The 23356-nt window shown below is 39.3% G+C and overlaps 1 non-coding gene across 1 annotated transcript; it reads right to left on the bottom strand.

The window, feature by feature from the left end:
- Positions 1-13470: 13470 nt before the first annotated feature.
- On the bottom strand, positions 13471-13578 carry LOC130937403 (small nucleolar RNA R71). Its single transcript, XR_009068625.1, has one exon. It is a non-coding gene; the product is annotated as a small nucleolar RNA R71 (small nucleolar RNA).
- Between the last annotated feature and the right edge of the window lie 9778 nt (positions 13579-23356).

The raw sequence follows: 23356 nt of genomic DNA on the forward strand, positions 1-23356 counted from the left end.
TAATTAAAAATGTTCTATTTCTTCATTTTCTCAATTTCTCAATTCTTTAGTATTCTCTAATGAGAGTAGTTTTCAAATTACAACGTGTTAGAACACTAATTAAACAAATGGGGTAATGACCAAATCAGTACTCGAAAGATTCAAACGCTGACATTTTGGTATCACACTATTATTATTGACAAAATGGTCCTTAAAAGATTTTAAAATTTGACAAGCGTACCCACGAGTTCGCCGGAGCACATCTCCGGCAAGCACAGTGCTGACATGGCCACTTCATTTTGATGACATGGCAAAAATCCTCCCCCACCCTAATTCTTCATTTCCAACGCACTTCTCCTTCTCCTTCCTCCTCCCTAACACACTCCCCTTCCCCTTCCCTAATGCACTCTCCCTCCTCCCCAACCCTAATCCCCATCCCCAACGCACTTCCCCCCTCCTCAATCCAAAATCCCCCTTTTTGAACCCTAATCCCCTTCCCTTACCCCTTTGAATTCTAATCTCCTTTCTAACACAGTGTCTCACACTCTCAAGTCACTCTCCCCCAAAATAGCAGTGTAGCTCAACCTTCTCAGTCTTACAGAGCCAGTGTCATCAACACCGCACTGTCGCCATCTCATCATCGGGTCTTCTGCGTCCGCCAGTGTCGTCTATCTCCTTCGTAGCATTGCGTTGTCTGTGCGCCTTCACCGCTGTTGCCTTCACTGCTTGTATCTGCTTGCTGCTAGCTTCAGTCGCTGCCATGCCTCCTCTGTTTGGGTTCCATCTTGGCTCCATCATGTCATACCCCTTCTGTGTCTGGTGTTCTTCTTCTATTCTTGCTTTGGTGGTGTTTGTATTAATTTTTATTTTATTTTATTTTATTTGATTATTGTATATGAATTTGTTTGTTTTCTCTAAGTTTTATTGTTATTAATCATTTTGAATGATAATTTAACCTAAAAATTTGAGACAATTCATGATTTTGAGCAACTCTATTAATGTTAAGGTTGTTGTTGCTGTGAATGGTGGTGTTGAGGGAGGGAGAGGGGAGTGTGCGTTGGAAAAGGGGGAGTGGTGAAAATTATTGTTGTTATTGATATTAAGGCTATTGTTACTGCGAGTGGTGGGGTTGAGGGAGGGAGGCGTAGTGTGCGTTGGAGAAGGAGAGTGGTGGAGGTTGTTGTTGCTGTTGATGTTAAAGTTGTTATTGCTGTGAATGGTGGTGTTGAGGGAGGAAGAGAAAGTGTACGTTGAGGAGGGGGTTGTGAAGCAGCGGGAACTACGATGGGGGAGAAATGTGCGTTGGGGATGGGGGCTGTGACAGGGAGGGAGAGGGAAGGGGAGGGAGTATGCATTAGGGAAGAAACTTTGGAGGTGGTTTGCCAAGTCACTAAAATACGGTGGCCACATCAACATTGTACTTACCGAAAATTTGCACCGGCGAGCTCGGGGGCACGCTTGTCAAATTTTAAAATTTTTTAAGGACCATTTTGTCAATAACAATATTGAAGTACCAAAATGTCAGCATTTTGAATCTTTCGGGTACTGATTTGGTTATTATCTCTTAAACAAATTTAGCTAATTCTATAAGTTTTCAACGATAACTATTTTGCCTTTAAATTTTGTTCTCTCAAACGTGGATCATTTAAATTAAATTTCAGTTATTATAAAAAATAATATGACTTTACCTTCTTCAATTATAAGGTTACCAGTTGTATTTGATAAAAAAAAGAGTAATAGTTTTTTAAATTTCAATTATTACTTAATTTTTTTTATTAATATAATAATACATGATAAATTATTTATATAATTTAAAAAAAAAAGAAATAACTCGACTCGCTGTTTCTTTACTAACTTAAAATGCGTTCTCCCTCAAATCTGTGCTTGCATTGGTTATAAAATTAAAGATTTTAATGACTATAATATAAACTTAATTAATTTCATTCACATCTTATGATAGATAGATAATACATTACGGAAGATAAAATATAACGTCATATAGATTACAACATGAAAATGATATTTAAGTTGTGGTTTGTTTTAAAGTTAAAAAAATATTCTAAGAAATTATATTAACATAATATTATGTTCGAAAATATTATACTTAATTGTCATAAAAAAATTATTTATTTATAATAAATTAGAATGTGTATATTTTACTATACATACTCTATCTTGAGAATAAATTCTTAATTTTAAAATAATATCAATATTAATAAAAAATTTCTTTGACAAAAAAAAACATAATAATTCATATGCTTTTTTAATTCTCTTGATGACATGAGAATAACAAATATCCACTTATTGAAGGAGAAAATAAAGAAATGAAATATTTTTAATCTATTTTTTAAAAAGTATTGTTTGTGTACTTTTTTTTAGGTTTAGTTACTTTGTTAAGTTAAATCCCAATTTGGTCTCTAAGATTGGTGAATTACACTAATTTGGTCTCTGACTTTTAATTGCCACAATTTGGTCTTCCAAATTCAAAAAGGTGCATCAATGTAATCCATTGTGTATTGTAAAACCCGGTTAATTAACGGCTAATTAACCCATAAATGAGAATTTATTCTAGAAAGCCTAAAATGTGATTTTTATGGCTAAATGTGATAGAGGAGAATGAGACGAGAATTTCGGTACCAATTTTATGGAATTCGGACCAAGATTGGACCGAACGGGCCAAACCGGGCCAACCGAACCCAAAGTGGGCCCTTGGCCCAACATAACTAAACCAAAACCCTAGTTTTCAGCACTCTCTCTCCTCACAACACACTCAAACACGCTGAAATGGTGGAGAGGAAGAGAAGAACACTCTCTCAACTTCTATCTCTCACTTGATCTTCAAACCACCATAACTTTTGATTTAGAGCTCCGATTGCCGCTCCGTTTGCGGCCACGCGTTCACCGCGGAGAGCTCTACAAAATCCATACAATTAATCTTGAGGTAAGTCACGTTTTTCTCTTCGAAATTCCAGCCTTGTTTTCGAGTTTTATGAGCAAAGATGTTGAGATTTTGGGCTCTTTGATGTTATAGGACCCAACTCTCTTGAAGGAGAAGGTTAATCTTGTCTCCTTGGACCTTGGGTGTGGTAAGCTTCTCAACCCTAGTGTAATTTGTTGTTCTATGATGTTTGGGTTTTGAGATGTTGTGTATGGGTATGATGGTTGTGGCTTAGGTTGTGTATGTGTAGATATTGGAGCTTGATTGGTGATTTTGGAAAGCTTAAAAAGGGTTTTGGTGGTGAAAAATCTGTCCTTGGAGGTGTTGAGGCCTTGAGAGCTTGTGGATAAGTGAATTGGAAGTGCTCCGGTTGAGCTTGGAAAATCGGCTAAGGTATGGTTTCGGTTTCCCGTATCTAATATGTAATGTGGTAGGAAATACTTAGGCTAGAGGCCCTAAGATAGGCATTGAATTGTTGATGTTGTTGAATGATTGAGATATATGATGTGGTCATATATGTGATGATGATTATTGATGCCTTGGTGGTATGATATATGAGAAATATGCATGTTGTGATATGTGCTTGATGATTGGTTATGGTTGAATTGTGGGTTGAACCAGGTTGATGGTGAGTATGATGTTGATTGTGTACAATAATGATTTATTGGAATTGGTGTTGTTGAGAATTGCCATGGGGAATAGTATATGATATGTCAATATGTTTGAGTTTGAGCCACTTGGGTGGAGTGGGTTAAAATGATGAGATAGTGATTTTGTAAATTGTGGTAATGTGTCGATGTGTGAGTTGAGGAGGCTTGATGTTGAAGTTGATATATTTTGATTGATTTCAAACAAAAGGGATGAAATTGGCATGTTTTGATTGATTTTGAAAAGAGTTGAAAATGGCTTGTTTTGAGAATGGCACTTTGTGGTTTTGTATGAAAAATATGGTTTTTGGACATACTTTGATGGGACATAACTTGGACTACGGATCTCTGTTTTGTGCCAAATCTATTTAGAAATGAAATTGGATCCGGGATGTCCATGCCGTTCGAAGAACGGGTGAAAAATGATTTAAAATGAGGAAGTTATGTCCGTCGGAAGATTGGGGTTTAAATCTGTGAATTCTGCAGCTTTTAACTTAGAAAATTTTTAGCAGAATGACCCCTTGCGCGTGGGCGCACCTGGCGTGTACGCGCCGTTCTTCCGGAAAGTGCCATCCACGCGTGCGCGTGGTGTGCGCGGGCGCGCCGATCGTGCTGCACCCAATGCCCAGCCATTTTCCAGAGAGTTATGCCAGAACTGTGCCAGTGTTGTGCCTGGGGCACGAGGACACCCACGCGTACGCGTGGTTGACGCGTGCGCGTCGAGTGGCAAATTTTTAATCCACGCGTTAGCGTGCATGACGCTTGCGCGTCGATGAGTTTATGAGGCCATCCACGCGTGCGCGTGGAGTGCGCGTACGCGTGGCCCTGTTTTTCATCCCAAAGTTGATTTTTGAGTTTTAAAAGCCAAATCTCATACTTCTAAGCCTCCGATCTCACCACTTATGTCTTAAATTATTTTGATATTCCTAGCTATTAGAGAAGGGCTAGTGAATGAGGTAACTTGCGAGTGAAGCAAGGGAAAAATGAATGATCATTGAGGATCAAGCATGACTATGTGAGATGCGGAGGATGGTGGTGGAAGTGCTTGTTATGCCATGGGCCGAAAGGCCGTATTTGTTAATGAGATGGCGGGTTATGGATTTAACCGTGATGCCAATGGGCTGGTTATGGATTTAACCGTGAGCCGGAAGGCTAGATTATTGCTGTGTTACGGCGGAGCCATGATTATGGCCATGTACAAATGCATATATGCTGTTGAATGAATTGTGAATGTTGCACTTCCACTGTTGGAGATGAGAGTTTTCCTGGGAGGAAGCAGTGGCTAGCCACCACGTGCTCCAGGTTGAGACTCGAAGCTCTTTTGACCCTATGTCATAAGTGTGGCCGGGCACTGTGAAAGACCCGGATGAGCTCGCCCCCGTAAATATTCACCAGTGAAGGTGATGGATATGGATCATGATTATGATCAAGTTTATGATGAGTATAACTCGAGTTGGGGATGCGTGACAGAGGGACAGTCACTTTAGATCTAAGGAACATCTGGGGGCGCATAGTTCTCAGATCATGGGGGCTGGCCATTCGGCCATGCCTGGACCTTTCACTTATGTATTTTCAACGGTGGAGTTTCTGCACACCATAGATTAAGGGTGTGGAGCTCTGCTGTACCTCAAGTTTCAATACAATTACTATTACTTTCTATTCAATTCTCTTTTATTCTTATTCCAAGATATACGTTGCACTTCAACTTGATGAATGTGATGATCCGTGACACTCATCATCATTCTCACTTATGAACGCGCGTGACTGACAACCACTTCCGTTCTACCTTAGGCCGGGCGCATATCTCTTAGATTCCCCAACAGAAACTTCGTGGTTTAAGCTAGATAGATGGCGGCATTCATGGGGATCCGGAAAGTCTAACCTTGTCTGTGGTATTCCGAGTAGGATTCCGGAATTGAATGACTGTGACGAGCTTCAAACTCCTGAAGGCTGGGCGTGATGACAAACGCAAAAGAATCAATGGATTCTACTCCAACCTGATTGAGAACCGACAGATGATTAGCCGTGCTGTGACAGAGCATTTGGACCATTTTCACTGAGAGGATGGGATGTAGCCATCAGCAAGGGTGATGCCTCCAGACGATTAGCCGTGCAGTGACAGCGCATAGGACCATTTTCCCGAGAGGATTGAAAGTAGCCATTGATGATGGTGATGCCCTACATACAGCTTGCCATGGAAAGGAGTAAGAAGGATTGGATGGAAGCAATGAGAAAGTAGAGATTCAAGAGGAGCACAGCATCTCCATACGCCTATCTGAAATTTCCACTCTTGATTTACATAAGTATTTCTATCCCTTTTTATTTTCCATTTATTATTAATTTTCGAAAATCCATAAACCAATTTAATCTGCCTAACTGAGATTTACAAGGTGACCATAGCTTGCTTCATACCAACAATCTCTGTGGGATCGACCCTTACTCGCGTAAGGTTTATTACTTGGACGACCCAGTACACTTGCTGGTTAGTTGAACGGAGTTGTGAATTCAAATAGAGCCAATTATTAAATTTCATACAAGTACAAAGAGACCAACTTTTTGGTGATCACAATTTCGTCCACCAAGTTTTTGGCGCCGTTGCCGGGGATTGTTTGAGTATGGACAATTGACGGTTCATCTTGTTGCTCAGATTAGGTAATTTTTCTTTCAAAAACTTTTTCAAAATTTTTCTTTTCTTTTTCGTTTTTCCTAACATTATTTTCGAAAAAATTAATAAAAATACAAAAAAATCATAAAATCATAAAAATAAAAAATATTTTATATTTCTTGTTTGAGTCTTGAGTCAATCTTTAAGTTTGGTGTCAATTGCATGCTTTAAAAAAATTTTCTTGCATTTTTTGAAAATTTCATGCATTCATAGTGTTCTTCATGATCTTCAAGTTTTTCTTGATAAGTCCTCTTGTTTGATCTTGATGTTTTTTTTTGTGTTGTTTGTTGTTTTTCATATGCATTTTTCGTTTGTTAGAATCCATGCATTAAAGATTTCTAAGTTTGGTGTCTTGCATGTTTTCTTTGCATCAAAAATTTTTCAAAATTATGTTCTTGATGTTCATCATGATCTTCAAAGTGTTCTTGGTGTTCATCTTGACATTCATAGTGTTCTTGCATGCATTAAGTGTTTGATCCAAAATTTTCATGTTTTGGGTCATGTTTGTGTTTTTCTCTCTCATCATTAAAAATTTAAAAATAAAAAAATATCTTTTCCTTATTTCCCTCCAAATTTTCGAAATTTTGGGTTGACTTGGTCAAAAATTTTCAAAATTAGTTGTTTCTTACAAGTCAAGTCAAAGTTTCAATTTTAAAAATCTTATCTTTTCAAAATCTTTTTAAAAAATCATATCTTTTTCATTTTTTTTATTTTTCGAAAATTTCAAAAATCTTTTTCAAAATATTTTCAAAATATTTTTCTTATCTTTACATCATATTTTCGAAAATTAGCTAACAATTAATGTGATTGATTCAAAAATTTGAAGTTTGTTACTTTCTTGTTAAGAAAGGTTCAATCTTTAAATTCTAGAATCTTATCTTGTAGTTTCTTGTTAGTTAAGTCATTTTAAAAATTAAATCTTTTTCAAAATATCTTTTTCTTAAAATTTTTATCTTATCTTTTTATCTTATCCTTCTCAAAAATTTTATCTTTTTCAAAATTTGATTTCAAAATATCTTATCTAACTTCTTATCTTCTTATCTTTCTCAAATTTGATTTTAATATCTTTTTCAACTAACTATTTGACTTTTTGTTTGTTTCTTATCTTCTTCAAAAACCACCTAACTACTTTTCCCTCTCTAATTTTCGAAAATATCTCACCTTTTTTTTAAAAATTCTTTTTGTTCTAAATTTTAATTTTAATCTTATCTTATCTTTAATTTTTGAAAATTACTAACCCCTTTTTCAAAATTATTTTCGAAATTTCCCATCTCTTTTCTTATTCTATTTAATTATTTATTTACTAACACTTCTCTTCACCTCCCCTATCCTTACTCTTTATACAGACTATTCATTTTTTCTTCATTCTTCTCCCCTCTCTTTTTCTACTAACATAAAGGAATCTCTATACTGTGACATAGAGGATTCCTCTTCTTTTCTTGTTTTCTTCTCTTTCATATGAGCAGGAACAGGGAAAAAGGCACTCTTGTTGAAATTGATCCTAAACCTGAAAGGACTCTGAAAAGGAAACTAAGAGAAACTAAATTACAACAATCCAGAAACAACCTTTCAGAAATTTTCGAACAAGAGAAGGAGATGGCAGCCGAAAATAATAATAATGCAAGGAGAATGCTTGGTGACTTCACAAAGCCAACATCCAAATTTGATGGAAGAAGCATCTCCATTCCTGCCATTGGAGCCAATAACTTTGAGCTTAAGCCTCAACTAGTTGCTTTAATGCAACAAAACTGCAAGTTTTATGGACTTCCATCTGAAGATCCCGATCAGTTTTTAACTGAGTTCTTGCAGATCTGTGAGATTGTAAAGATGAATGGAGTTGATCCTGAAGTCTACAGACTCATGCTTTTCCCTTTTGCTGTAAGAGACAGAGCTAGAATATGGTTGGATTCACAACCTAAGGATAGCCTGGACTCCTGGGATAAGCTGGTCACTACCTTCTTGGATAAATTCTTTCCTCCTCAAAAGCTGAGCAAGCTGAGAGTGGATGTTCAAACCTTCAAACAAAAAGATGGTGAATCCCTCTATGAAGCTTGGGAAAGATACAAGCAGCTGACCAAAAGATGTCCATCTGACATGTTTTCAGAATGGACCATATTAGATATATTCTATTATGGTCTATCTGAATTTTCGAAAATGTCATTGGACCATTCTGCAGGTGGATCTATTCACCTAAAGAAAACGCCTGAAGAGGCTCAAGAACTCATTGACATGGTTGCAAACAACCAATTCATGTACACTTCTGAGAGAAATTCCGTGAATAATGGGATACCTCAGAAGAAAGGAGTTCTTGAAATTGATGCTCTGAATACCATATTGGCTCAGAACAAAGTGTTGACTCAACAGGTCAACATGATCTCTCAAAATCTGAATGGATGGCAACATGCATCCAACAGTACTAAAGAGGCAGCTTCTGAAGAAGCTTATGATCCTGAGAACCCTGCCATGGCAGAGGTTAATTACATGGGTGAACCTTATGGAAACACCTATAACTCATCATGGAGAAATCATCCAAATTTCTCATGGAAGGATCAACAAAAGCCTCAACAAAGCTTTAACAATGGTGGACGCAATAGGCTGAGCAATAGCAAGCCTTTCCCATCATCTTCTCAGCAACAGACAGAGAATTCTGAACAAAACACTTCTAATTTAGCCAATCTAGTCTCTGATCTGTCAAATGCCACTTTCAGTTTCATGAGTGAAACAAGATCCTCCATCAGAAATCTGGAGGCACAAGTGGGCCAGCTGAGTAAGAAAGTCATTGAAACTCCTCCCAGTATTCTCCCAAGCAATACAGAAGAGAATCCAAAAGGAGAGTGCAAGGCCATTGATATAATCAATGTGGCCGAATGCACAAGGGAGGGGGAGGACGAAAATCCTAGTGAGGAAGACCTCCTGGGACGTCCCTCAGGCAAGAAGGAGTTTCCTATTAAGGATCCAAAGGAATCTGAGACTCATATAAAAACCATAGAGATTCCATTAAATCTCCTTCTGCCATTCATGAGCTCTGAAGACTATTCTTCCTCTGAAGAGGATGAAGATGTGACTGGAGAGCAAGTTGCTCAATATTTAGGAGCTATCATAAAGCTGAATGCCAAGTTGTTTGGTAATGAGACTTGGGAAAGTGAACCTCCCTTGCTCATTAGTGAACTGGATACATGGATTCAGAAAATTTTACCTCAAAAGAGACAAGATCCTAGCAAGTTCTTAATACCTTGTACCATAGGCACCATGACCTTTGAAAAAGCTCTGTGTGATCTAGGGTCAGGGATAAATCTTATGCCACTCTTTGTAATGGAGAAGCTGGGGATCATTGAGGTACAACCTGCCTTGTTCTCATTACAATTGGCAGACAAGTCATTGAGACAAGCTTATGGAATAGTAGAGGACGTGTTAGTAAAGGTTGAAGGCCTTTACATCCCTGCTGATTTCATAATTTTAGATACTAGGAAGGAAGAGGATGATTGCATTATCCTTGGAAGACCTTTCCTAGCTACAGCAGGAGTTGTGATAGATGTCAACAGAGGTGAATTAGTCCTTCAATTGAATGGGAACTACCTTGTGTTTAAGGCACATGGCCATCCCTCTGTGACAAAATAGAGTAAGCATGAAGAGCTTCTCTCAGTTCAGAGTCAAGAAGAGCCCTGATGAGCGGATAATTTATACGCTTTTTGGCATTGTTTTTAGTATGTTTCTAGTAGGATTTAGTTAGTTTTTAGTATATTTTTATTAGTTTTTAGTTAAAATTCACTTTTCTAGACTTTACTATGAGTTTGTGTGTTTTTCTGTGATTTCAGGTATTTTCTGGCTGAAATTGAGGGACCTGAGCAAAAATCTGATTCAGAGACTGAAAAGGACTGCAGATGCTGTTGGATTCTGACCTCCCTGCACTCAAAGTGGATTTTCTGGAGCTACAGAAGCCCAATTGGCGCGCTCTCAACGGCGTTGGAAAGTAGACATCCTGGGCTTTCCAGAAATATATGATAGTCCATACTTTGCCCAAGATTTGATGGCCCAAACCGGCGTTCAAAGTCACCCTCAGAATTCCCAGCGTTAAACGCCGGAACTGGCACCAAAATGGGAGTTAAACGCCCAAACTGGCATAAAAGCTGGCGTTTAACTCCAAGAAGAGTCTCTACACGAAAATGCTTCATTGCTCAACCCAAGCACACACCAAGTGGGCCCGGAAGTGGATTTTTATGTCATTTACTCATCTCTGTACACCCTAGGCTACTAGTTCTCTATATATGGGACCTTTTACTATTGTATTTTCATCTTGGTTCTTTTGGTTCCCTCTCTGGGGCCGAAACCAATGATCACTCTTGTTCTTATGTATTTTCAACGGTGGAGTTTCTATACACCATAGATTAAGGTGTGGAGCTCTGCTGTACCTCGAGTATTAATGCAATTACTATTGTTCTTCTATTCAATTCCGCTTGTTCTTTGTCCAAGATATCACTTGTTCTTCAACTTGATGAATGTGATGATCCGTGACACTCATCATCATTCTCACATATGAACGTGTGACTGACAACCACCTCCGTTCTACCTTAGATTGGGTGAATATCTCTTGGATTCTTTAACCGGAATCTTCGTGGTATAGGCAAGAACTGATGGCGGCATTCAAGAGAATCCGGAAGGTCTAACCTTGTCTGTGGTATTCTGAGTAGGATTCAATGATTGAATGACTGTGACGTGCTTCAAACTCCTGAAGGCGGGGCGTTAGTGACAGACGCAAAAGAATCACTGGATTCTATTCCGACCTGATCGAGAATCGACAGATGGATAGCCGTGCCGTGACAGGGTGCGTTGAACATTTCCACTGAGAGGATGGGAGGTAGCCACTGACAACGGTGAAACCCTTGCATAAGCTTGCCATGGAAAGGAGTAAGAAGGATTGGATGAAGACAGTAGGAAAGCAGAGAGACGGAAGGGAAGGCATCTTCATACGCTTATCTGAAGTTCCTACCAATGAATTACATAAGTATCTCTATCCTTATCTTTATGCTTTATTCGTATACCACTATACCCATTTGAGTCTGCCTGACTAAGATTTACAAGGTGACCATAGCTTGCTTCATACCAACAATCTCCGTGGGATCGACCCTTACTCGCGTAAGGTTTATTACTTGGACGACCCAGTGCACTTGCTGGTTAGTTGTGCAAAGTTGTGTTTATGCCATGGTATTGAGCACCAAGTTTTTGGGGCCATTACTAGGGATTATTTGAGTTGTGAAAAGTAGTGATCACAATTTCGCACACCAAGTTTTTGGCGCCGTTGCCGGGGATTGTTTTGTGTATGGACAACTGACGGTTCATCTTGTTGCTTAGATTAGGTATTTTTTTAGAGTTCTTAAGAATGAATTCTAGTGTTTCAAGATGATCTGTTAAAATCTGGCTAGCTGAGAAGCCATGTCTAATCTTATTGGACCGAGGTTTCAACTGATCATCACAAGAGCTTGTTGATCTCTATCAATCTTGCTATTGGAGCAATGATCTGCTAAGGCTTGGCTGGCCATTGGCCATGTCTAGTGTTTTGGACCGAAGCTTTCTTTGAAAGCTTGGCTGGCTGTGAAGCCATGTCTAATTCCTGGACCGGAGTCTTAGACTAGCATTACAATGATTCCTGGAATCCAAATTAAGAATTCTGAAACTTTTATTTTCTATTTCCATATAATTTTCAAAAAAAACACAAAAAAAATTTCAAAATCATAAAAACCAAAAAGATTTTATGTTTCTTGTTTGAGTCTGGTGTCTAATTTTAAGTTTGGTGTCTTGCAATGCATTGTTTATTTGATCTTGGTTCTATTTTCAAGTCAATAGTACAGGGAACTGAAGATTCAGAACATGCAGCAGAGGAATTACACAGAAAAAGCTGGGCGTTCGAAACGCCCAGTGAAGAAGGACAGACTGGCGTTTAAACGCCAGCCAGGGTGCCTGGTTGGGCGTTAAACGCCAGAATGTGCACCATTCTGGGCGTTTAACGCCAGGATGGCACAAGGGGGAGGATTTTGTTTTCAAATCAATTTTTTTTCAAGTTTTCAAAGTTTTTCAAAATCAAATCTTTTTCAAATCATATCTTTTCAATCAAATGTTTTCAAAATCAATTTCTTTCCTTTTTCAAAGATACTTGCTATCAATTAATGATTTGATTCAACATTTCAAGTATGTTGCCTTTTCTGTTGAGAAAGGTTTAATGTTTGAATCATATCTTTTCTTGATAGCCAAGTTATTAATTTTTAAAATCAAATCTTTTTAAAAAAATTGTTTTCAAATCATATCTTCTCAATCACATGTTTTTTTTAAAAAACCAATCATATCTTCTTAACATCATCTTTTTCAAAATAGTTTTCAATCAAATCTTTTTGACTTCTAATTTCAAAATCTTTTTCAAAAATCACTTGATTCCTTTTCCACTTTGAGTTTTCGAAAATTATCAATCAATTTTTCAAAATATTTTTAAAAACTTTTTAATTAATTTTCGAAAATTCTCTTCCCCTCTTCCCACATCCTTTTATTTATGGAGTACCACTCTTTCTCAATGCACAATTCGAACTCTCTCTGATTAAGTTCGAATTCTTCTACCTCTTTCTTCTATTATTCTGTTCCTCTGACACCTCAAGAAATCTCTATACTGTGACATAGAGGATTCCACATTTTCTTGTTCTCTTCTCTTTCATATGAGCAGGAACAAAGACAAAGGCATTCTTGTTGAAGCTGACCCTGAACCTAAAAGGACCTTGAAGCGAAAGCTAAGAGAAGCTAAGGCACAATTCTCTACAGAGGACCTAACAGAGATCTTCAAAAAAGAAGAACACATGGCAGCCGAAAACAACAACAATGCAAACAATGCAAGGAAGGTGCTGGGTGACTTTACTGCAGTTACTCCCGACTTCTATGGGAGAAGCATCTCTATCCCTGCCATTGGAGCAAACAACTTTGAGCTTAAGCCTCAATTAGTTTCTCTAATGCAACAGAATTGCAAGTTTCATGGACTTCCATTGGAAGATCCCCATCAGTTTTTAGCTGAATTCTTGCAAATCTGTGACACTGTCAAGACTAATGGGGTTGACCCTGAGGTTTACAGACTTATGCTATTTCCTTTTGCTGTAAGAGACAGAGCTAGGACATGGTTGGATTCACAACCTAAAGAAAGCCTGGACTCATGGGAAAAGCTAGTCAATGCCTTCTTGGCAAAGTTCTTTCCACCTCAAAAATTGAGTAAGCTTAGAGTGGAAGTCCAAACCTTCATACAAAAGGATGGAGAATCCCTCTATGAAGCTTGGGAAAGATACAAACAATTGATCAGAAAATGTCCTTCTGACATGCTTTCTGAATGGAGCATCATAGGTATTTTCTATGATGGTCTCTCTGAACTTTCCAAGATGTCTTTGGATAGCTCTGCTGGAGGATCTCTTCATTTGAAGAAGACGCCTACAGAAGCTCAAGAGCTAATTGAAATGGTTGCAAATAACCAATTCATGTACACTTCTGAAAGGAATCCTGTGAACAATGGGACTAATCAGAAGAAAGGAGTTCTTGAGATTGATGCTCTGAATGCCATTCTGGCTCAGAACAAGATATTGACTCAACAAGTCAATTTGATTTCTCAAAGTATGTCTGGAATGCAAAATGCACCAAGAAGTACTAAGGATGCTTCATCTGAAGAAGAAGCCTATGATCTTGAGAACCCTTCAATGGAAGAGGTGAATTACCTAGGAGAACCCTATGGAAACACCTATGATTCTTCATGGAGAAATCACCCAAATTTCTCATGGAAGAATCAAGAAAGACCTCAACAAGGTTTTAACAACAATAATGGTGGAAGAAATAGGTTTAGCAATGGCAAGCCTTTTCCATCATCTTCTCAGCAACAGACAGAGAATTCTAAGCAGAACCCCTCTGACTTAGCAACTATGGTCTCTGATCTAATCAAAACCACTCAAAGTTTCATGAATGAAACAAGGTCCTCCATTAGGAATTTGGAGGCACAAGTGGGACAGCTGAGCAAGAAAATTACTGAACTCCCTCCTAGTACTTTCCCAAGCAATACAGAAGAAAATCCAAAAGGAGAGTGCAAGGCCATCAACATGGCCGAATTTGGAGAGGAAGGAGAGGAAGTGACGCCACTGAGGAAGACCTCAGTGGGTGCACTACCTCCATTGAGTTCCCCAATGAGGAACCATGGGAATCTGAGGCTCAAAATGAGACCATAGAGATTCCATTGGACTTACTTCTGCCTTTCATGAGCTCTGATGAGTATTCTTCCTCTGAAGAGGATGAGTATGTCACTGAAGAGAAAGTTGCTAAATACCTTGGAGCAATCATGAAGCTAAATGACAAGTTATTTGGAAATGAGACTTGGGAGAATGAACTCCCTTTGCTCACCAAAGAACTGGATGACTTGTCTAGGCAGAAATTACCTCAAAGAGACAAGATCCTGGGAAGTTTTCAATACCTTGTACCATAGGCACCATGACCTTCAAGAAGGCTCTGTGTGACTTAGGGTCAAGTGTAAACCTCATGCCTCTCTCTGTAATGGAGAAGCTAGGGATCTTTGAGGTGCAAGCTGCAAGAATCTCATTAGAGATGGCAGACAACTCAAGAAACAAGCTCATGGACTTGTAGAGGATGTTTTGGTGAAGATTGAAAACCATTACATCCCTGCTGATTCATAGTCCTAGAGACTGGGAAGTGCATGGATGAAACCATCATCCTTGGCAGACCCTTCCTAGCCACAGCAAAGGCTATGATTGATGTTGATAGAGGCGAACTGATCATTCAAGTGGATGAAGAATCCTTTGTGTTTAAGGCTCAAGGATATCCCTCTGTCACCATGGAGAGGAAGCATGAAGAGCTTCTCTCAAATCAGAGTCAAACAGAGCCCCCACAGTCAAACTCAAAGTTTGGTGTTGGGAGGCCACAACCAAACTCTAAGTTTGGTGTTGAACCCCCACATTCAAACTCTAAGTTTGGTGTTGGGAGATTCCCACATTGCTCTGAGTATCTGTGAGGCTCCATGAGAGCCATCTGTCAAGCTACTGACATTAAAGAAGCGCTTGTTGGGAGGCAACCCAATGTTATATTTTATATATTTTCCTTTGTTATTTTATTTTATTTTGTAGGTTGATGATCATGAGAAGTCACAAAATCAATTGAAAAAGCAAAAACAGAATGAAAAACAGGAAGAAAAATAGCACACCCTGGAGGAAGAACCTACTGGCGTTTAAACGCCAGTAAGGCTAGCAGGTGGGTGTTTAACGCCCAGTCTGGCACCATTCTGGGCGTTTAACGCCAGAAAGGGGCACCAGACTGGCGTTAAACGCAAGGAAAGGGCAAGAACCTGGCGTTAAACGCCAGAAATGGGCACCAGCCCGGCGTTTAACGCCAGAATTGGCTCAAAACGTGATTTTGCTTGCCATTTGGTGCAGGGATGACTTTTCCCTGACACCACAGGATCTGTGGACCCCACAGGATCCCCACCAACCCCACCACACTCTCTCTTCTTCACCAATTCACCAATCACCTCAACACCTCTTCCCCAAAAACCCTTCACCTATCAAATCCCATCTTTCTCTTCACCACTCACATCCATCCTTCATAAAACCCCACCTACCTCACCATTCAAATTCAAACCACTTTCCCACCCAAACCCACCCTCACTTGACCGAACCTTACCCTTCCCCCTCTCCTATATAAATCCTTCTTCACCCCTTCATTTTCACACAACCTAAACACCACTTCTCCCCCTCTTTGGCCGAACACAAAAGCCATTCCCTTCTTCCTCATTTCTTCTTCTTCTACTCTCTTCTTTCTTCTTTTGCTCGAGGACGAGCAAACCTTTTAAGTTTGGTGTGGTAAAAGTGTTGCTTTTTCGTTTTTTCATAACCATTTATGGTATCCAAGGCCGGAGAAACCTCTAGAAAGAGGAAAGGGAAGGCAAAAGCTTCCACCTCCGAGTCATGGGAGATGGAAAGATTCATCTCAAGGGTGCATCAAGACCACTTCTATGAAGTTGTGGCCATGAAGAAGGTTCAACTTTGATCAAAGGTTGGACCAAGTCCTCATAGACATTTATGAAGAGGGCGTTCAATGAAAGAGAGATTCAAGAAGGAAGCCGGTTCAACTGAGAAGGCATGACCTCAAGCCCATCACTAAGAAAAGGATAGAGCAAACAAGAGATCCCACTCATCATGAAATCCCTGAGATACCTCAAGGGATGCACTTTCCTCCACAAAACTATTGGGAGTAAATCAACACCTCCCTAGGAGAATTGAGTTCCAACATGGGACAACTAAGGGTGGAGCACCAAGAACATTCCATCCTCCTCCATGAAATTAGAGAAGATCAAAGAATCATGAGAGAGGAGCAACAAAGACAAGGAAGAGACATTGAGGAGCTCAAGCACTCCATAAGACCTTCAAGAGGAAGAACAAGCCGCCATCACTAAGGTGGACCCGTTCTTTAATCTCCTTGTTCTTTATTCTTCTATTTTTCGAATTTTTTTTTGCTTATGTTTGTCCATGTTTGTGTCTTATGATCATTAGTGTCTTAGTGTCTATGCCTTAAAGTTATGAATGTCCTATGAATCCATCACCTTTCTTAAATGAAAACTGTTTTTAATCACAAAAGAACAAGAAGTACAGGATTTCGAATTCATCTTTAAAACTAGCTTAATTAGTTTGATGTGGTGGCAATACTTTTTGTTTTCTGAATGTATGCTTGAACAGTGCATATGTCTTTTGAATTGGTTGTTCATGAATGTTAAAGTTGTTGGCTCTTGAAAGAATGATGAAAAAGGAGACATGTTACTGAGGATCTGAAAAATCATAAAAATGATTCTTGAAGCAAGAAAAAGCAGTGAATACAAAAAAAAAAGAGAAAAAAAAAGAAAAAGAAGAAGGAGAAAAACGAAAAAAAAAGAAAAAAAAAAGAAAAAGAAAGAAATAAAGTTGTGATCCAAGGCAAAAAGAGTGTGCTTAAGAACCCTGGACACCTCTAATTGGGGACTTTAGCAAAGCTGAGTCACAATCTGAAAAGGTTCACCCAATTATATGTCTGTGGCATGTATGTATCCGGTGGTAATACTGGAAGACAGAGTGCTTTGGGCCACGGCCAAGACTCAATAAGTAGCTGTGTTCAAGAATCATCATACTTAACTAAGAGAATCAATAACACTATCTGGATTCTAAGTTCCTAAAGAAGCCAATCATTCTGAATTTCAAAGGATAAAGTGAGATGCCAAAACTGTTCGGAGGCAAAAAGCTACTAGTCCCGCTCATCTAATTTGGAGCTAAGTTTCATTAATAATTTGGAGTCTATAGTATATTCTCTTCTTTTTATCTTATTTGATTTTCAGTTGCTTGAGGACAAGCAACAATTTAAGTTTGGTGTTGTGATGAGCGGATAATTTATACGCTTTTTGGCATTGTTTTTAGTATGTTTCTAGTAGGATTTAGTTAGTTTTTAGTATATTTTTATTAGTTTTTAGTTAAAATTCACTTTTCTGGACTTTACTATGAGTTTGTGTGTTTTTCTGTGATTTCAGGTATTTTCTGGCTGAAATTGAGGGACCTGAGCAAAAATCTGATTCAGAGACTGAAAAGGACTGCAGATGCTGTTGGATTCTGACCTCCCTGCACTCAAAGTGGATTTTCTGGAGCTACAGACGCCCAATTGGCGCGCTCTCAACGGCGTTGGAAAGTAGACATCCTGGGCTTTCCAGAAATATATGATAGTCCATACTTTGCCCAAGATTTGATGGCCCAAACCGGCGTTCAAAGTCACCCTCAGAATTCCCAGCGTTAAACGCCGGAACTGGCACCAAAATGGGAGTTAAACGCCCAAACTGGCATAAAAGCTGGCGTTTAACTCCAAGAAGAGTCTCTACACGAAAATGCTTCATTGCTCAGCCCAAGCACACACCAAGTGGTCCCGGAAGTGGATTTTTATGTCATTTACTCATCTCTGTACACCCTAGGCTACTAGTTCTCTATATATAGGACCTTTTACTATTGTATTTTCATCTTGGTTCTTTTGGTTCCCTCTCTGGGGCCGAAACCAATGATCACTCTTGTTCTTATGTATTTTCAACGGTGGAGTTTCTATACACCATAGATTAAGGTGTGGAGCTCTGCTGTACCTCGAGTATTAATGCAATTACTATTGTTCTTCTATTCAATTCCGCTTGTTCTTTGTCCAAGATATCACTTGTTCTTCAACTTGATGAATGTGATGATCCGTGAAACTCATCATCATTCTCACCTATGAACGTGTGACTGACAACCACCTCCGTTCTACCTTAGATTGGGTGAATATCTCTTGGATTCTTTAACCGGAATCTTCGTGGTATAGGCAAGAACTGATGGCGGCATTCAAGAGAATCCGGAAGGTCTAACCTTGTCTGTGGTATTCTGAGTAGAATTCAATGATTGAATGACTGTGACGTGCTTCAAACTCCTGAAGGCGGGGCGTTAGTGACAGACGCAAAAGAATCACTGGATTCTATTCCGGCCTGATCGAGAACCGACAGATGGATAGCCGTGCCGTGACAGGGTGCGTTGAACATTTCCACTGAGAGGATGGGAGGTAGCCACTAACAACGGTGAAACCCTTGCATAAGCTTGCCATGGAAAGGAGTAAGAAGGATTGGATGAAGACAGTAGGAAAGCAGAGAGACGGAAGGGAAGGCATCTTCATACGCTTATCTGAAGTTCCTACCAATGAATTACATAAGTATCTCTATCCTTATCTTTATGCATTATTCGTATACCACTATACCCATTTGAGTCTGCCTGACTAAGATTTACAAGGTGACCATAGCTTGCTTCATACCAACAATCTCCGTGGGATCGACCCTTACTCGCGTAAGGTTTATTACTTGGACGACCCAGTGCACTTGCTGGTTAGTTGTGCAAAGTTGTGTTTATGCCATGGTATTGAGCACCAAGTTTTTGGGGCCATTACTAGGGATTATTTGAGTTGTGAAAAGTAGTGATCACAATTTTGCACACCAAGCCCCCACAGTCAAACTCTAAGTTTGGTGTTGTGATCCCATATCCAAACTCTAAGTTTGGTGTTGGCACTATACAACATTGACCTGATCACCTTTGTGGCTCCATGAGAGCCACTGTCAAGCTATTGACATTAAAGAAGCGCTTGTTGGGAGGCAACCCAAATTTATCTAATTTTTATTTTATTGTTATTTTGTGTTTTATTAGGTACATGATCATGAGGAGTCACGAAAAAATCATAAAAATTAAAAACAGAATCAAAAACAGCAGAAGAAAAAAATCACACCCTGGAGGAAGCACAGGCTGGCGTTCAACGCCAGTAAGATGCATCTGGCCGGCGTTCAACGCCAGAACAGAGCATCATTCTGGCGCTGAACGCCAGAAACAAGCAACATTCTGGCGCTGAATGCCAGGAATGTGCCTAGAAAAGAAAAGCTGGCGCTGAACGCCAGTAACAAGCATGAAACTGGCGTTCAACGCCAGAAACATGCTTTACATGGGCGTTGAACGCCCAGAATGTGCACCACATGGCGTTTAAACGCCAGAATGGTGTGCACAGGCAATTTACATGCCTATTGAGTGCAGGGATGGAATTCCTTGACACCTCAGGATCTGTGGTCCCCACAGGATCACCTCAGGATCTGTGGACCTCACAGGATCCCTACCTACTTCGCCCTCTCTCTCTCTCTTTCCATTCATGGTCATCCCTTCTGTTTTCCATTCACCACTCACATCCATCCACTCTTCCTCATACACCCCACCTACCTTCCAAATTCAGAATGTCTTTCCCACCCAATCCCACCCATATAGCCGAATACACACATCCCTCCATCTCCTCCATATCTTCTTCTTATTCTTCATCTTTTCTTTCTTCTGTTGCTCGAGGGCAAGCAATTTTCTAAGTTTGGTGTGGTAAAAGCATAGCTTTTTGTTTTTCCATAACCATTGATGGCACCTAAGGCCAGAGACATCCAAAAAAAAAAAGAAAAAAAAGAAAAAGAAGAAGAGAAAAAAAAAAGAAAGACAAAATCTTCCACCTCTGAGTCATGGGAGATGGAAAGACTCATGTAAAGGGTTTATAGCTCAGTGGTAGAACATTTGACTGCAAATCAAGAGATCTCTGAGATACCTCAGGGGATAAATTGTCCTCCACACAATTATTGGGAGCAACTAAGGATAAGAACACCAAAATTATTAGGAATCATGCAAAAGAAGCAAGGAAGAGACATAAAGGAGCTCAAAAAGCACCATTGGACCTTCAAGAAGGTGCCACCCTCACTCAGGTGGATTCATTCCTTGCTCTTATTTCTTTCTGCTTTTCGGTTTTTATGTTGTATGTTTATCTATGTTCTGTGTCTCTACTTCATGATCATTAGTATGTAGTAACTATGTCTTAAAGCTATGAATAAATTCCATTAATCCTTCACCTCTCTTAAAAGAAAAATGTTTTAATTCAAAATAACAAGAAGTACATGAATTTCGAATTTATCCTTGAATTTAGTTTAATTATATTGATGTGGTGACAATACTTTTGTTTTCTGAATGAATGCTTGAACAGTGCATATGTCTTTTGATCTTGTTGTTTATGAATGTTAAAATTGTTGGCTCTTGAAAGAATGATGAACAAGGAGAAATATTATTGATGATCTGAAAAATCATGAAATTGATTCTTGAAGCAAGAAAAAGCAGTGAAAAAGAAAGCTTGCGAAAAAAAAAGGGAGAAAAAAATGGCGAAAAAAAAATAGAAAAAGAAAAAGCAAGCAGAAAAAGTCAATAGCCCTTAAAAACAAAAGGCAAGGGTAAAAAGGATCCAAGGCTTTGAGCATCAATGGATAGGAGGGCCCAAGGAAATAAAATCCAGGCCTAAGCGGCTAAACCAAGCTGTCCCTAACCATGTGCTTGTGTCATGAAAGTCCAAGTGAAAAACTTGAGACTGAGTGGTTAAAGTCGTGATCCAAAGCAAAAAGAGTGTGCTTAAGAGCTCTGGACACCACTAACTGGGGACTCTAGCAAAGCTGAGTCACAATCTGAAAAGGTTCACCCAGTCATGTGTCTGTGGCATTTATGTATCTGGTGGTAATACTGGAAAACAAAGTGCTTAGGGCCACGGCCAAGACTCATAAGTAGCTGTGTTCAAGAATCAACATGCTTAACTAGGAAAGTCAATAACACTATCCAAAATTCTAAGTTCCTAAAGAAGCTAATCATTCAGAACTTCAAAGGAAAAAGTGAGATGCCAAAACTGTTCAGAAGCGAAAAGCTACAAGTCCCGCTCATCTAATTATAATTAATATTCATTGATATTCTGGAATTTATAGTATATTCTCTTCTTTTTATCCTATTTGATTTTCAGTTGCTTGGGGACAAGCAACAATTTAAGTTTGGTGTTGTGATGAGCGGATAATTTATACGCTTTTTGGCATTATTTTTAGGTAGTTTTTAGTAAGTTCAAGCTACTTTTAGGGATGTTTTCATTAGTTTTTATGTTAAATTCACATTTCTGGACTTTACTATGAGTTTGTGTGTTTTTCTGTGATTTCAGGTAATTTCTGGCTGAAATTGAGGGATTTGAGCAAAACTCTGAAAGAAGGCTGACAAAAGGACTGCTGATGCTGTTGGAATCTGACCTCTCTGCACTCGAAATGGATTTTCTGGAGCTACAGAACTTCAAATGGCGGGCTCTGAACGGCGTTGGAAAGTAGACATCTAGAGCTTTCCAGCAATATATAATAGTCCATACTTTATTCGGAAATTGACGACGTAACTTGGCGTTGAACGCCAAGTACATGCTGCTGTCTGGAGTTAAATGCCAGAAACACGTCATGATCCGGAGTTGAACGCCCAAAACACGTTATAACTTGGAGTTCAACTCCAAGTAAAGCCTCAACTCGTGGATAGATCAAGCTCAGCCCAAGCATACACCAAGTGGGCCCCGGAAGTGGATTTATGCATTAATTACTTACTCATGTAAACCCTAGTAGCTAGTCTAGTATAAATAGGATAATTTACTATTGTATTAGACATCTTTTGATCACTTTAGATCTAAGGAACATCTGGGGGCGCATAGTTCTCAGATCATGGGGGCTGGCCATTCGGCCATGCCTGGACCTTTCACTTATGTATTTTCAACGGTGGAGTTTCTGCATACCATAGATTAAGGGTGTGGAGCTCTGCTGTACCTCAAGTTTCAATACAATTACTATTACTTTCTATTCAATTCTCTTTTATTCTTATTCCAAGATATACGTTGCACTTCAACTTGATGAATGTGATGATCCGTGATACTCATCATCATTCTCACTTATGAACGCGCGTGACTGACAACCACTTCCGTTCTACCTTAGGCCGGACGCATATCTCTTAGATTCCCCAACAGAATCTTTGTGGTATAAGCTAGATAGATGGCGGCATTTATGGGGATCCGGAAAGTCTAACCTTGTCTGTGGTATTCCGAGTAGTATTCCGGAATTGAATGACTGTGACGAGTTTCAAACTCCTGAAGGCTGGGCGTGATGACAAACGCAAAAGAATCAATGGATTCTACTCCAACCTGATTGAGAACCGACAGATGATTAGCCGTGCTGTGACAGAGCATTTGGACCATTTTCACTGAGAGGATGGGATGTAGCCATCAGCAAGGGTGATGCCTCCAGACGATTAGCCGTGCAGTGACAGCGCATAGGACCATTTTCCCGAGAGGATTGAAAGTAGCCATTGATGATGGTGATGCCCTACATACAGCTTGCCATGGAAAGGAGTAAGAAGGATTGGATGGAAGCAATGAGAAAGTAGAGATTCAAGAGGAGCACAGCATCTCCATACGCCTATCCGAAATTCCCACTCTTGATTTACATAAGTATTTCTATCCCTTTTTATTTTCCATTTATTATTAATTTTCAAAAATCCATAAACCAATTTAATCTGCCTAACTGAGATTTACAAGGTGACCATAGCTTGCTTCATACCAACAATCTCTGTGGGATCGACCCTTACTCGCGTAAGGTTTATTACTTGGACGACCCAGTACACTTGCTGGTTAGTTGAACAGAGTTGTGGATTCAAATAGAGCCAATTATTAAATTTCATACAAGTACAA

The sequence above is a fragment of the Arachis stenosperma genome, chromosome 6, assembly GCF_014773155.1.
Source record: "Arachis stenosperma cultivar V10309 chromosome 6, arast.V10309.gnm1.PFL2, whole genome shotgun sequence".
Classification (NCBI taxonomy): domain Eukaryota; kingdom Viridiplantae; phylum Streptophyta; class Magnoliopsida; order Fabales; family Fabaceae; genus Arachis; species Arachis stenosperma.